Source organism: Strigops habroptila, chromosome 7, assembly GCF_004027225.2.
Source record: "Strigops habroptila isolate Jane chromosome 7, bStrHab1.2.pri, whole genome shotgun sequence".
Classification (NCBI taxonomy): domain Eukaryota; kingdom Metazoa; phylum Chordata; class Aves; order Psittaciformes; family Psittacidae; genus Strigops; species Strigops habroptila.
The window spans coordinates 29,276,274-29,292,058 of record NC_044283.2 but is presented as its reverse complement, the minus strand read 5'-3'; the positions used below and the strand labels follow the sequence as shown (position 1 = coordinate 29,292,058).

At 38.0% G+C, this 15,785-nt stretch overlaps 1 protein-coding gene across 12 annotated transcripts in view; it reads right to left on the bottom strand.

The window, feature by feature from the left end:
• Window positions 1-15,785, bottom strand: part of CRACD (capping protein inhibiting regulator of actin dynamics) — a 125,306-nt gene that overhangs the window by 66,575 nt on the left and 42,946 nt on the right. For 10 of the 12 annotated variants that reach the window (XM_030491285.1, XM_030491293.1, XM_030491282.1 and 7 more), the window contains one exon: window positions 1,106-1,237. The gene's annotated coding sequence lies outside the window, so the exon portion shown is untranslated. The remainder of the gene's footprint in view (window positions 1-1,105; window positions 1,238-15,785) is intronic. The other 2 variants (XM_030491286.1, XM_030491294.1) reach the window with 1 other exon arrangement.

Here is a 15,785-nt window from a genome sequence, read left to right as displayed (position 1 = left end):
AACACACCAGTCAAATGTACATTTTGGCAAGCGGGAGGGTTGGAACTAGATAATCTTTAAGGTCAAACAATTCTATTAAGACAGTCACAACTAAGGCGGGACTTTTAGTTAACTAATAGCTTTTGTTAATTTACAGGGTAATGTTGGTTAGACAGGATAGATTCTCTAAACCACATACATAGCTTTGAATAACAGAACCATATTGTTTTGTGCAAAAGCAAAGACAGCATTTCTACATTAGATAGACACAGAACCCAGTTTTATAGAAATGCAGTGTAGAGTGTTTGTAGATGAAGACACTGACGAACACATTTGCCCTGGGAACACATTCCAGAATGGCTGCTCTAGAAAGAAATAATTACCTATCATTTGCAATTCCAACATTCTTCCCAGCCCCTCTCTCCTGCCTCCTGCCTCTCCTCAAAAAAAAAAAAAAAAAAAGAAAAAAAAAAAAAGAAAAGGAAGGGAAAAAAAAAAGTAAATCTGAATGGGAAAAATCCCACTGCTGTCATTCCACTTTCAAAGGAAACCTGCACAGCACAGTATGTTTTAACTGTTTTCGGCTTTTTCCAATACTTTTTGTAACTGGAGCATCCAAGGAAGTAGAGTTGTAAATATTTTACATATAACCAATCAATCCAAAACGTGGTAGAAAGGAAAACAGTGCAGATCTGTTCTGATAAAAGCCTAAATGATGGACTATTACTTAGCACTAATTCCCAGCGGTAGCATTCTACATGCTGTTATCTGTCTTGGCAAAATGAGAGTTGCTTGATAGAATGGAGACTACATAAATCTTCACATGGCTAAGAATAACTTGAAATGAAAGAAAATATTTACCGCTGTGTGCAGTACTTCTTCTTGTTTCAAAGTGTACACAAAAGCTACACAGAAATTAGTTTTAAGTACAGGAACACATGCATTACATTCTTCATTTAATATGAAAAAGCTTTTTCTTGATTTATAATGTTGAACATGCAGGTTAAAAGAAGAAATTTAGTATCAATTGTTATCTAAATTTTCCTTTCTTCCCTCTGCTTAATGAGTTGTTAAAAGAAGACACCACTTACAGTGTTTAAGGACAAGCAGAAAAACATTTCCTTACCTTTTTTTTAAGATGGGGTGTGGTATCCTCTAATTTCCCACAGTCTTGCACTCTCTCTGAAATGGGGATTTTTCTTTAATATAAGTGATCAGAAATCAGGGACCAGTGGTTAACATCCTTCTCCCAGACTGCCTAGGCGTAAGGGGAAAAGAAAGAATCTTAGTTCACCTTTTCCTAAGCTAGCCTAAGAGTGTATTTTTGCTTTCCATCTTTTAAGGGGTGCTTATAAGCTGAGCAGTTGCTATCTGCCACATCTCTTGTAAATGCTTTGAGATGTCTGCAGTCTAAAAAGAAATAAAAAAAAAAGGTTTTGCAACCTGAGAAATTTTCGTTAGCTTCAGATTTCCCTTGGAGACTTTCATACAAAATGGTCTTTCTTTACTCTTTCTAACTACTGAAACAGCAACACTTTCTTATTTTTCCTTCCACACAGTCACACCCTGCACTTCTAAATCAATTAAATCTCAAGAAAAATATGGCACTGTTTTTACTGAAATTTTGGCTAACATAAAAATGCAGTATTTGACTCCAGATTCTCAAAAGGAAAAACTAACAATGCTAGTTAAAAACGTTAAAAATCTCACATATGCATATCAACCTCAAATCAAATTTTCACATCAAGACTCAAGACTACCCTCTTGTTCATGGGCACAAGATGCAATACTGAAACTAGCATGCGCAATGGTTTGAGCATGGGAAGTTTGTTGCCTGCAACAGATTAGGTCAATGTTGTTCTATCAAAACAGGAAGGAATGTATTGCTTTTTCATGGAAAAGCCTCCCCAGTAATCAGTCGTCAATACAAAGATCTCTATTAGTTCATATCTTTAAACACTGCATGCAACCAAAAGCCATTTCCAGCACAGCCTCTCTGACAATCCCTGCAGACATCATGTTGTTAACTGGCAGAGCAGAGAACACCTCTCAGCGGAACTGTGATAATTTCACATTTCCCTGCCCTTCCTGCACCTGACTGGCTTATGCTAATGGTTGTGGCACAGCAGACACTGGGAGTTCAATGCACCTGCAATAAAGATCCTGCTGTAACTGAGAGACTTCAGGTCTATCACCTTGCATACATCCCAAGGGGAGCAGTGAGTCTACTGGTGGCTGCCATTATGGAGAGTCAGTTTTCATTCTGCTGGTTAAGGTTTTGAAGCATGTGAGCCATAAACCACCCTCTGAATTTGTTTATTGTTCTTGAAAATTGGAATCTAAATGACTCTGAACTCCTGGATAGAATACAGTCTTCTATTGTCCAAGGTGAAAGGAAAAGAAACTTAAACCACAGCCAGAATTGATGATTAAGCTCAAGAAGCACACAAGGGGATGTTCTGGTACTAATAAACAAACAGAAAAGGTCTGCCTTCTCTTTAGTAACACTCTTTTTCTTCTCTGGGGAAAAAGTGGAGACAGGCGGATAGGGAAACATTTCTACGAAAAGAAGGACAGGATAGAATACAAGCTTTGGACCTTGAAAGATTATTTCAAGAAACTATTCTATATTGTCCCTTTCCAATGCAACTATAAAATTCAATGCAGAATTAGAAATATGTATTTCCAGCAAGAAAGCTAAGCAGACACATACTCTGCTCACACTTAGGGGAAAATTACTGTATCCCACTGTAATAAGTAGCAGACAGAAGCAATCACACCAGGCCCTAGAGCACACAAAAATCTGACCAGAATGGAAATTAGGAAATAAAAAATTGCTTCAGTTTCTCAATATTTTGCTGGAGGACACAGAGCTCTTTTCTGCATTCTGCCCTTTCACAAACTACACTTTACCTCAAGATATAATAATAGTACAAAACATTAGAATGGAGAAAGGCCATTATAAAAGCAGGTCCTGGAAAATACCTACTTTAATGATATAATTACAAGTGGTAAATTGATCAACTGGTCTGTTTTCAGCATCTCAGACAATAATTGTTCTTGTACATAGACCACATGGTTGTTATTTCACCGTACAACAGAAGACTAGTAGGCAATTAAGTATGGCAAACCACCAAATATTTGTCCACTAAAGGACCCTGCTGTATCTTTTCGCCCTGTCTACTAAACCCCTGTTTTTCTAATTGCATGTTTCACCTTCTCAGGATAGCCCAGTAACACTCCAAAAGGAAAATGTTATGTTCCGTATCCCACAGGCAAATAGAACCAACATTACTCAACAAATACTATTTTTATATGCAAGGAAAGCTTCTGATTTAAAGAAAAAAAAAAAAACCACAAAGTTTCTTATTGGAGAAATCCAGTATCAACAACTCCTGAAAATAGCAATGGAGCATAGAGGTATCATTGAGTTAAAATACAGAAAGCTGTGACTCAGTGTTTTATATCATGAGCAAGAAGATGATCCTCTCTGTGAATTGCATGGTTTCTTTAGAACCTGGTAAATCATTCTGCACTGTAAAATTTAGTCCTCATATTAATTTTAATAACACTTATGATTTAAAGTATTTGGTACACATAAAAAAATCTATGGAATATCAATTAAAAAAACATTTTTTCCAGACTACTGATAAAAGCTTGCAATGAGTTGTTAGCTATGAAAAGTAGTACAATCCAGAAAAGCACTTTGGGCATGTCGATACCAAAATTTAGTTTTTAAATTAAAACCAAAACTGAAAGAACCCTCATGCACTTCTTTGGTGGCCACTGAAACATTCCTTTCTCTGTACTAGAGATGAGATGGTTCTGTGCTGAACACCATACAATTCCATTACTTTGGATTATCCTCTCTGACAATGCATCACATAGCGTGCACAACTCCTCAAAGCTAAGAAAATAAACAATCTGCAGAGATCATATTAGATCATAGTAACATTTTATCTTGGTGCTAAACTTAAGGTTAACTCTAGCCCCTGCAGCGAGCACAATCCCCAGACATGCACGTGTGTATGCACTCACAGAGACAAAGAGCTGTGAAATGGCAGGTTAAGTTTATCTAACACTACTTCCTTCCGAAAGTCAGAGGTTTGGATTGTTCAAGGGGAATGAATCCCCTCATTGCAACTACCAGGACATGTTAAGAGAAAACTAATATGCCAGCAGATATGATCTGGCGTGCCCTTTCCTAGGTTTCTGCAAATTACAAAGTTTTTAATAAAATGTGTATCAGAAAGAATTTTATTTCAAAAATAAAGTATCAGAAAGAATTTTATTTCAAAAGGGGCTACCACCATACACACTTTAAGTGCACCTCTACTATACATCCACATAGAGTGAGCAAATCATGTTCTTCTTCCACATGCAGAAAATGATACCAAAACACGGTGGGCAAAGTGTGTTTGGCCAAAATTAAGTCCCTTGTATGCTTTCTTGAGAGATAAATAAGAAGCTAAACATTCACAACTAGAAACTAAAAGAACTATAAGTAACAGAAAATGTAAAAATCATGGTTAACAAAGAATATCTCGAAAAGAAGCTCATGAATTCTTGAATGAGAAAGCTTTGGTAACTTAGCACATCTATTATCATTGACATGTATTGTATCCTGAGCTCTAGGATATCACAAAAATGCTATGTAATTCATACATCTGTTTGGTGCTCAAGGGAAAACCAAGCAGTAATAATGTTCAGTTCCCAGTTTTCAATAGTGGTAGAGGTAGAAGTGGAAGATTCTCCCACATCTCCTTACACCAGTATTATCAGCTGTGCCTTGCAAGGAATCCTCTTCTGATATGCAAACCTGCATAAGAAAATTAAGAAGAAAAAGACCAAAAAATCTGAAAAATATCTGATCTTACTATCAACAGCATTCCAGAAGCCCATACTTCTGGACAACACCAGCAAGGGCGTGTAACAAGCTAAAAAGATGTAGAGGGTGTAAAGACCACACCAAGCTCCTCCCAGTTATACCCAATTGTGAAATCCCCCATCTTGGAGATACTTAAAACCCAACTGGGCAAAGTGCTGGGCAACCAGCTCTAGGTGTCCCTGCTTGAGCAGGAGTTTGGACCAGCTGACCTCCAGACGTGCCTCCCAACCCCAGCCAGTCTGTGATTCTGTGAAAATGGGAATGAAGAGACAAGGAGAGTAATTTCCATGTGTAGGAAATGATAATAAGAAAACTTTTATTTATTTATTTTTTTTTAAAGTACAACCCTATTTATCATAAGCCAAACAATGATATGAGTAAAAAGGGTAAAATTAGATTAACCTTGACAGACCTGCAGAACATTTGCTGTTGACATTGTAATTTTCCCAGGTCAGGCTGGCACTGTTTAAAAGTCACCTCTCCAGTCCAGGTTGTAAAGATAAAATTCAAATGCATGCAAAAGACCGAGTAAGAAGGAAGCTTTGATCTTCCAAACAGAAAGGCAGGAATAGTCTTCTTGGAAAACCAGCCAGACCTTAATATGAAAAACATAGACTTTGGAGGGGCAACCACCCCCGGGCACACATACACACTGCAGCTGTGTGCCCTGCTCGCCTTTGCATTCCCTCACTTCCCCCCAGCACAGCCAGGAGCGGTGAAGTTTATATTATATTGTAGGTTATACTGAAGGTCATATTATATTTGCACAGGTGAGTGGCAAAGCTGCATCAAAGGACACTGGGGGGCATACTGATGGGTGGATGAGTCTGTTTGACCTGCACAGTATTACTGCTGACAAGGCATGGAAAAGGGAAAACTCAGTTGGGCGTAGGGGAGCTTGATGGCATTGCGTTTTTGCAATGCACTAACACACCACACTGCTGTAGCATAGCCAGACCATGCTATAGTTCTACCTTCACTGATGTTGAACAGCAACTGAATAAAAGTAAAACTGTAGTTTTCCCTGTGTTGTAGGGTGTTAGAGAGAACTTCTCTATCAGACTATTTGATCCAGCTCTCCGATCATGGTTGGCTAACCCCAACCAGCTCCCAGCCACAGGGAGCTTGCTCAAGTGTGAATCAAGGTACACTTTATTGCAGCGTTTAGTTACACTTACACTGGCAAAATTTTAGTGTAAAGTGGCAAGGAATAAATGAGAACCCAACCTCTCCCTGGGCTCAGGCTTCTCTTCTGCACAGTTCACATGTAACACTGCCTTTAAAAGAGGTAAGGGTTTTTTTCCTTTTAAAACAATATATCATGCTCTTTCTCAAGAACCACAAACATCTTCAATTAGAAATGCTTCTAATACGCTCTGAAAGAGAAAAATGTGAAATATTACCATTTCTTCATTTCACGGCCATGATCTAAGCTTTCGCTTCTCTATTTATTGTGCCAGTTATAACCTCTAATACCCCCCAAAAAATACGTAACTGCTTCTCTGGAAGTACCTTAAATGATAAGGCAGGTCATCACCAGTTGCAAGATTCTTTTATGATGGTAAAAATCCTCCGGTTATTTTCTGTCTCTTTAAAGCGCAGTTAAAAGAACTGTTCTATGGTTACAAGTGTCATTCCTGACTATATACCCACTACTTCCAAACACGGCTAGAAAAATTTTTTGCAACATTATGTGACCAGCTTCCATTCCCTTTATTTGATCTAAATTGAATTCTGTGCTACAGGCTGGCTTAAATGAGGCTGTAAATTTGCTAGTGGAGTAGGATCCATCTATATAAGGGCAAAAGTAAAAAAGAAAAAAACCTATCAAAAGAACTTGAAAGAAAAAGAAAAAAGGAACAGAAAAGCCTGAGAAACTCATTCTTGAAGAATTTCATATCACAAAGTGCACAGACAGCACAAACCTTACAGATAATGGCACTTAACCCTAGTGTATATCGATAACGATAGGACAAGGGGTAATGGGTTTAAACTTACACATGGTAAATTCAGGTTAGATATAAGGAAGAAGTTCTTTACTGTGAGTGTGGTGAGGCACTGGAATGGATTGCCCAAAGAAATGGTAAATGCTCCATCTGTGCCCAGTGTTCAAGGCCAGGTTGGACAGAGCCTTGGGTGACATGGTCCTGTGCGAGGTGTCCCTTCCCATGGCGGGAAGATTTGGTTTCAGGTACTTGCTCCTGCAGAATTACGTTTGCCCACTGCCTTGGAAGGGTATTAAAGGGAATTTAAATGAGACAGGATGGTGACTTTGCAAGACCTTCCAAATAGGCTGTTCAATGCACAAGCATCACCACTGAGGGAAGACAAACAAAGGTAAAGATTTTTGAGAAGAAATTAAAATAAGGGGAAAAAAAAGAGAGAAAGGGGACGTTTGTCTGGCTGGCTACTCTGGCAGAGCAGAAGAAATGTCTCTGGTAAAGTTACTAGAACAAGCCAACGCTTCTTCACTGGATGACTCTTTAGGGCCAGCAGCTCTGTGATTGACATGCTATTATTTTTTCTTCTCTTTAGAGAGAAGTGACAGAGGGAGCACTTCACTGGCAGTCTTCATATTGTTAACATACGGAGGAAACTCAGCTAAGGGTCATGATAGCTGCATGCAATGATTTTAGCTGACAACTGGTCTAAGCTGCCTTTGCTGTACATGTAAGAACTTGTTTCCCAATCAGCAATACAAGCAACTCCAAAATGGTATTTTTCCAGCTTGTTCCAGATAGTTTTTCAGTCTGTTCCACTATGATAGTTTGATCCCAAAACTGTGGTTGATGGTTACTTGCGGCCCAGTATCTTCATCCTGATAGGTGTTTTTTGCTTGCTGTCATGCTGCAATTTATATCTGCTTCTCTCATACTGATGTATCGTTGCTTAAGTGGTAGCAAATGGCACAGAAGGGTTTGTGCTTTTCCCCTCTCTTGTGCTGCTGTTATCTGGAAATTAAGAAGTGCAATTGCACAGATACTTGGCACTCATTCTCTGCAAGAAATCTATATGCAAAAAGCTATGTTGTCCAGACGAGATTAATATTGCTTAGTGATAATCAATTGTTTCATCCCTGAAGAGTTTGTAACCTTCTAGATTTTCTCTCTCACATATAAAAAGAGAGAATGCAGAAAATGGAGTGGTGAGAAACAATAGGTTCCCTAATTGCTTCTATTTGTTCTAAAAACATAAAAGAAGAGGTGTGCAAACCTCAAGAGATAGGAAGGGATGAGGGAAGGAAATAATTTGCTGTATTAAATATTTGACAGTTTCCTATCAAACACAAAGATATATTGTTTCTTGCTTAGGACTTTCAATGGTTTTTGTGTTTAATAAAGCACCACATGTTGTGAAAGACAGAAATTGCATGGGTGTTTATGAAAAAAAGTTATGATGTTGAACTATAATAAAAGGCTTAAAGGAAGTAAGAAAAATCACTTAAAAGGATTTGAGAACCTTAGTTATATTAAAGCTTTTATTTGTGCATATCATGACTCTCTGGTTTACCCTTCTCTTGAAATGACCAACACCGAGTATAATGGAACAATTTTTCTTTCAATTCCATGACACTTCCCTGAACAAAATATATGACTTTTCCAGGAAGCACATTAGTATCTGTCCATTTAACAAGTAGAACTGCCCTTTACCAGTAGCAATTTTTCCAAGCCTTTTACCAGATGCGATAAGTAGTACCCTATGTAAAACACATGTGTGCATAAAAATATATATAGATATGTACTCCCACTCAGGCACACACAGAGTCAGTCTTCAGGTTTTCACAACACATTAAAAAAAGCTTCAAAGAATTTTTACTTGCCTTTCACAACTTGATATAACCTGAAAATAAATACAAAGTACTCAGCATTAGCCAGCAGAATTAAATAAAAGAGTTAATAGGGCAAGAAACCCTTTACAAAACTTAAAAATATTTCATGACTACTTAAACATCAAATGATGATTTAAAATAACAGCTCTGTTTGTTAGAAATTCTGTCTTTTTTCCCCCCCTTGACCTAAGTAGAGGGTTTATCTTGGAACATACTTGGAAAATGCCAGTTTGGCTTTTGTGGGTTCATTGCATTAAACAACAGAATAAACAAAAAATCATTTTAAAAACTTCTCCCTCCCCTCCCCACCCAAACTGCAAAGCCTTCCTGCTAGGTCTTTTTTCATACACACTGAATTTTATATAGATATTCAAAATGTCATTTTTTGATAATTGTAGTGGGCTACAACTCCAGTTCCTAGAAAAGATGAATGTGTGCTGCTTATTATTCAGTGTCATGCTTTTTCTCCACTTACATAGCTGTCTCCCAGCAAAGTGAAGCAATAGATGAATCTTTACTGTGTTTATTTTTCAAATTGCAAAATGGATCTTTTGCAGAAACTATTCCTACAAAAAGAAATATATATTAGATACAAAAGCCCCTTTTAAAAGCAACTAATTGTAAAATTATTTACTCTTTATTTTAATAGAGATTTATTAATAGAATCTATATCATAGCATTTAATGGATTCTTACCAGTTGTTTTAATGATATATTATCAGAAAAAATCATTTGGATGAAGTTTGTTGCAAACAAGACACATTCTATCAAGTCAGTGACATTTTAAAGCAGTTCAGATACCCCTTTTCAGGTACGGCTGGTTGTGCAACCCATCACCACCTCCAGTGTGACAGACAGAAAATATATGTAGAGTGAAAGAAATATAGCTGTGAAAGTACAGCATAGCAACAGCAATACATGTTTGTCTTTGCTTTTTGCATTTTGGTAAAGCATTTTGGTACACTGAATAAGTTTTCACCCTGGCAGATATTTTCTCTCACCTGGAAATGTTCGTGTTTTCTCTCTCTATGGAAAAAGAAATATGGATTAGGAAGTCTACCTATGTTACTTTTGAATTTCCTACGCTATGATTGCTCTAATTATATGGTTTGCATGTTCTCCTGGATAAGTATTAAGGTTTTTTGCAAGTTTGAGAAGCACCCAACATGCTTTCAGAACTGCTGCTACCCCAGCAGTAAGAACTTGTGACAAGCCTATTGATCTGCGCTATATTTCTCATGCTTTTCTGCAACAACCTTTAAAGGTCATCTTTCCCAACAAGATAGGAGAAGGTAAATCTGTCACGTCAGTAGCAGAGACACTTAAATCCACTCACTTTCTCTCAGTGAGAAAGTGCCTAGAGCAGGGAAAACAGGCAGAAATTTGAGAGAAAACCCATTCAAGCATCATGCCTTAAAGGGAGGTGGAAAAGATGGGAACAAAGACTGTTGTGGTATTTCCGTGGACACTTGAGCCCTACCTGGTATTTCCAGCAATACAACAGACCACAGCTTCTCTAGAGGAGCAGGTTCTCCTGGTAGAGCTCTGAGACTTCAGTGAAACCCAGCATCAGTCCAGTCACACGCTCCACCATCACAGAGTTAGGTCACATCTTGCTGAGTGTGATGTGTAACACAAAGCAATATGCTTTTTGAAGACTTAGGCCCTTATTTAGTTGTTGTATCAGGATGCTCTTTGTGTAATTACACAGCAAGATAAATTTGTGCCAAACAACCAAAATCATGAGAGTTTTGAAATGTTTATTGAATGTCTGTTTGTATATTGGGTATGCCTGGGAAGAACGGGTTGGGAGGAAGCTAGTTCAGGAGTTTTTCTGTCTTTCTCACCATCCATCCAAATCTATTTTCAATTGGCAATAAATTAAATTAATCTTTCCCAAGTCAAGACTCTGTTGCCTGTGACAGTACCAGAGATGTCAACTCCCTCTCATAAGACTTTCAGTGCACCAATTTAATATCTGTTTCTATCTTCATTTTTCCCCTTTTCTGAGTACAATGCAGGGATTATTCAGTGCTAGTTTTTCTCTAGGCAAGTATAGCAAAATGAAAGTGATATTAGGCACCAAAAAAGGTCCTGATCACAAAGCTTTTTTCCAGATGTTTAGAAATAGTTCAACAGTTTGGTATTTGTGATATGGTATGTTGTCACATTAAAAAAAAATATTAAAATTGTTGCAATTACGTTCTGCATTATTTCACTTCAGTATTTCAGTATATTGTCCAAAGGTAAATAAATACTTTTGCAGTGGTGGTGCTGGAATAACTGAACCCTAGTAGGAATTAGGAAATCCATCTGATGCAAGTAATTCTATAGCAAATAACAATTTAGAGGAGTTGTTCAAATAAATAAGCAGGGAGGCAAAACTAAAGAGACCTGAACACCAGCTACAGAAGCTGCATGTATATACCAAATACAGGAAACATGGGGGGTCTGCTATGGAAACAAAAGCATGTGAGCGAGTAGAGTACCGGTGCTGATACCCCACTGCAAGCAGATGAATCACTTGGCTAAAAATGGGAATGTTCTTTTCAACACCTATTTTTAAATGAAATGTTTAAGGAGCTCTCACAAGATTTTTGTGTTCTCTACTTCAGTTTCCAAGAAATACCAAAATAGTACCAGACATTTTCGTTCCAGAATATTTCTGCCAGGATCTCAGAATAGAATTCCCCAAAATCTTACATGAAAGCATGGATGGAACGTTTCCAGCTTGTTCCATCTTTGTTTTAAGTTCAATGAGTCTAAATAACCAGTCTAGCATGCATGCCTAAGGCAAAGGCAACTTCAAATCTTTGATAAGTCCATCTGCCCTTGATATTTAAAAAAATTATTCCCTATACTGAAAAGAATCTTCGAAAAGACACAAAATGTGATAAAAGACAACTCGAGAAGGAGAAAAGTTCATTTGTTTGAAACAAACAAACAAACAAACTTATCTGAGAACTTCTAAGTTTCAATAGCAACACATTATTGTTAGATAGTTTAAAGAAAAGATATGCTGACAAATGAAAAAAAAGTATGGTCTTCCCTAACTGCCAGTGGGGCTGCTTTCCACTTAGAAGTAAAAGCCTAAGAATTTGTGCACAGCTTATTGTACTCTAAACCAGACACTATTGTTTGATACAGCAGGAAAAAACCAGTCAAATTCTTAGTCTACATAAGAAGCTTTAGATATTCCTATTGACAAATGCTACAGCCTGTGCCATAAAGATTATAGAATTGCACCTATTCAGCCTAATTTACTACATTCATTTTCTTTGGAGTCTAATTACATCACATTAAATTGTGTTACATTGTGTAAAAATGCAGCAATATTTCCATAGTTTGGTTTGAATGGAACCAGTGGACTTGCTCTGTACTGGTCATGGGCAGGAAAGACACACTTTGCTCACTTGGTCTAACCAAAATCATCACACTTCCCTCTACCCAAGAGACAGAACTCATCTTCATTTTTTGCCATTCTTCCCTAGCGTAAGTTTTCCCCCATATTATTAGGGACAGATACTTCACTGAATTACATTTTGATCTGGAAAATGAGAGATTTCTAAATTATATTACGGGCAAAACTTTCGTGCCAGGTTTCCACTTTTGTCTGCAAGAAAAATTCTCTGTTGACTTTATGAGTAGTTTCTTCCTGCAGAGGTCAAGTGTTTCATTTTAATCAAAGCCAGTCATCACCAAATGACCACACTGCTCTAAGTTCATCAGTAGTGCCTGATGAAGGTGTTAATTTCCTCACAGAGAGGAACCCTGCCATGGCTTAAATATACCTGTGAAAACAGGGATTTATTCATAGAATACAAAGGCGCAACCCAACAAATGTATGTTGAACCTGAAGCATGTTAAGACTTCTGATTTGAAGAAAAATGGTGAAAAAACAGGAGTTCTAGGGACAGACACATCCTCAAGTGACAAATCCCAAGCTCTCTCCTGCAGCACTGAGAGCTGGTATTCAATGGCTAGACCTTCAGCCTGGTTTTCTAATTATAATGGGACAAAAAAAAAAAAAAAAAAAATCCCCTCTGATATGCACACTGTCTATACACAAATTACAAGATTTTAAGATTTTTCACTAATAACTTGACCTGAATCAAAAGAGAAGAGGAAGAAATGCAAAGATGCCTGCATTGGTGTTACAGATGTACTTACAGAGTTCAGGTAGTGGCTGTGTTGATCAAGTCCACTGCAGTAGTCTGATTTAGATATATGAAAGCAAATGTTTATGCCTTAATAGCACCAGTGCTCAGTTTTAGCCTTTTGTTGGTAAAAAAGAAGCCCTTAAAAATCCCTCATGTGCTCTCTGAAACTGATAAAAAAGAGAAAGCATTCAAAATGTTCGCATATGCAAAGTACACGGCTGTAGCTTTGAACTGAATGAGAAGTTACTCCCTTAGGTGTCTTTAAGTTATAAGTTGTGCCTTCCTGATTGTATGGAATATCTTCACTTGTCATGCAGTTATTAATGGAGACAGAACTTTGAATAAGGGCATTAGAAAGCTTCCTTGCCCCTGGAGACTTGTCCCAAGGGATTACACCAATCCAATGCGTTAAGGAAGCTGTCAAGTACTCTCCAAATGTAACCTGCATCTTTCCAAAGAATTTAGCTGCAGTCAGATTATTTTAGCTTGAGTTCTTTGTGCCAGAAAAGCTTTGTCTCCTTGTCAGAATCAGCCACCTAATTTTGGAAAGTTCACCGCAAAAACAAAGGGAATGTGTGAAACTGCAAAGGAGGTGTTATCACCTCTATTCAACAATAACAGGCTGTGATAGATCCCTTCTTGCCAAATCAGTGTAGCTTCACACAGAATTCTAATTTGGAAGCAGCTATTTGGATCCTACTGGCAAGTAGGATTTAGGATTGTAAATCCGTGAAATTCTGAACAAGTCTCAAATGTCTGCAAGTTACAAGGAAATGACTCCTCTTTGCTGAGGCCAGTCTTGTTAGATATTTTTTATGGTTTTATCTTGTGAAGATAGAAATTACAGATACCTTTTAAAGGGCACTGAAAAAACTCTGAACAAGGCTAGTAATACAGGAACAAATAGTTGCAACTCCTAAACACTCAATCATTACCTATTCTGACAAATGGTAATTGCCCAATCTTCTTTTCTTTCCTTCAGCGGGTCCATTATTTTCTCCCTCACCAGCTGCTCACTCCAACCCTGGCAGACCTGATGCCTCCTCTCCACAAAGAGGTAGAAAACTTCCAGCACAGTGACAGCAACGAGCACAGGATAGGATGGAGCCCAGAAAGGAAACCAAGAACTTTGAACTTTTTAAAACACTTTCTTGCTTTGCCTCCAAACCACTTACCATAGTGCCTACAAGGCAAATTAAACAACCCTTGTTTAATGGCAGACTTGCATTGTTATTTCTTATAGATGAGTGAGGCAAAGAAATGAGCCATTCCATGGATGCAGTTTAGGGAACACAACAAGGATGTGCAGCTGAGGAGGCAGGTTTGATGTTCGAAAAGGACAGGAAGGAGCACTCAAAGGACATCTAGGCAGCCAAAACTTTTGTGGAGGAAGAGCACTGCCCAGAACTACACCACGCTGTAAATACTCTAGTGACCTGACCAAGGTAGGGTTCTAATATCAAGAGTACTTGTTTTAAAAGTGTTCATTTTTTCCTCATTATTCAGTGTGGCACTCATGTACCACTCCCTACACAGAATCTACTCTGGAGAGAATTATTCCTTTTTCCAGATTTGTTCATTCTGCATGTTTGCTTGCCTGCAGAACTATCTTCACGAAAAAAAATTATTATTGAACATTAACATAAGAATAGCATTTTAACTATAGCCTAAGTAATAAAACGCTATTAAAAAAATTGGTATATTGGAATATATTCTAAATACAGTCTGAAAAAGAGAATGGGAAAGAAGGTCTAAAAAGTGCAGGATGAACATTTGAAGGCCAGAGCATAAGCCAATATTGGGAGAAAGCTCTGCTGAGGCCTCTCTGCTCCGGTGTAACCTGTACACAGCTCCACTCATACATCAGGAGAGAGAGGCTTGAGGAAGCAACTGTGGATGTTCTCTCAGGCACTATCTAGTAAATCCGAACTGAACAGGCATAAACTGTGATCTCCAGATTTGGAAAGGGAATGAGCCTCTTGCAAGATTTTTTGTGAGGGCGGTAGAAACGCCACATCGTGCCTCTTACCATGTTCGAAATCCTGACTCTAGAGCATGTAGGTTTTACAGTTTTTCAGCTTAAATTCTGAAGCATTTTAAAAAAGGAGAAGCCTCCTTCCTGTTACCCAGATTTAATTCCCCGAAAGCAAGAAGTCAGTTTCCTCTGAAACATTGCAAAGTAATCCTCAGAACTGAACAGGTTGGGTGGACAATGTCAATCAGTGCAAGCAAAGCCAGAGCTGTGTTCTTTCCACAAGTCTTGTCATGACAGTTTATGCCAAATTAACTGCATCTCTATCACAACAGAAACAGCCAGAATACCCCAGACTTCCAGGAGGAAAAGGAACCTGTTTGAGACTTGCACTTGATGTTCAGACATAGTTTGGTTATATTAACTAAGTTCTGCAGTGATGTATCTTGATTTTGAAATGAAGAAAGGCTAAAGGACAGGGTTTTATTTTGTATGCTTTTTTTGACAAAACTCCAACTTAGATGTATATTTCATTTTACCAGATCCCTGAAGACTGGTGAGGAGGGAAGGTCAAGGGGAAGGAAAAGGACACTAGGGGTAAAAATTTTTGTATCTGCCCATATTTAGATGAACCCTTTTTGGCTTTCTGAGCCACATCTTGTCCAAAACACTGTTGCTAAAATACTTACCACTCAACCATTTTTCTAAGTGCTCTAAGTTGGAATTATTTTCAGTTCTAAGGCAGAGTAATTAAATTTTTTATACCGAACATCTCCCAGGAGTTTCCACTGCCTTCAGCTCCAGAGGTTACAAGCTCACCTTGGCAGGCAGAAGATATTATCAATGTTCCCTATTTAGGCCAGTAAGAAGCTACTTCTGCCACCTCATCTTGAATTAATTTTAGCTATCATGATAGTGGTGCCTGGAAACAGCTCTCCAGGCAGAAATCCCCAAATGT